Source organism: Arachis duranensis, chromosome 6 (genome assembly GCF_000817695.3).
Source record: "Arachis duranensis cultivar V14167 chromosome 6, aradu.V14167.gnm2.J7QH, whole genome shotgun sequence".
NCBI classification, from domain to species: Eukaryota; Viridiplantae; Streptophyta; class Magnoliopsida; order Fabales; family Fabaceae; genus Arachis; species Arachis duranensis.
Window position 1 is genome coordinate 84064044 of NC_029777.3, and position 884 is coordinate 84064927.

Here is an 884-nt window from a genome sequence, read left to right on the forward strand (position 1 = left end):
TAGGATGATGCAATCATCCTTTTCCTTCCTAGTGTCTAAGATTATGAAATCAGCAGGGATGTAAAGGCCTTCAACCTTTACTAGCACGTCCTCTACTATTCCATAAGCTTGTCTCATTGACTTGTCTGCCAATTGTAATGAGAACAAGGCAGGTTGTACCTCAATGATCCCTAACTTCTCCTTTACAGAGAGTGGCATAAGATTTATCCCTGACCCTAGATCACATAGAGCTTTTTCAAAGCTCATGGTGCCTATGGTACAAGGTATTAAGAACTTGCCAGGATCTTGTTTCTTTTGAGGTAGAATTTTCTGAATCCAAGTATCTAGTTCACTAATGAGCAAGGGAGGTTCACTTTCCCAAGTCTCATTACCAAACAGCTTGGCATTCAGCTTCATGATAGCTCCTAAATATTGAGCTACTTGCTCTCCAGTCACATCTTCATCCTCTTCAGAGGATGGATAGTCTTCAGAGCTCATGAATGGCAGAAGGAGGTTTAGTGGAATCTCTATGGTCTCAGATTCCTCAGGATCCTTAATAGGAAACTCCTTCTTGCTTGAAGGACATCCCAGGAGGTCTTCCTCACTAGGATTTTCGTCCTCCTCCTCCCTAGTGTATTCGGCCACTTTGATTAAATCAATGGCCTTGCACTCTCCTTTTGGATTCTCTTCTGTATTGCTTGGGAGAGTACTGGGAGGAGTTTTAATGACTTTCTTACTCAGCTGGCCCACCTGTGCCTCCAAGTTTCTAATGGAGGATCTTATTTCATTCATGAAACTAAAAGTGGCCTTTGACAGATCAGAGACTATATTTGCTAAATTAGAAGTATTTTGTTCAGAGTTCTCTGTCTGTTGCTGAGAAGATGATGGATATGGCTTACTATTGT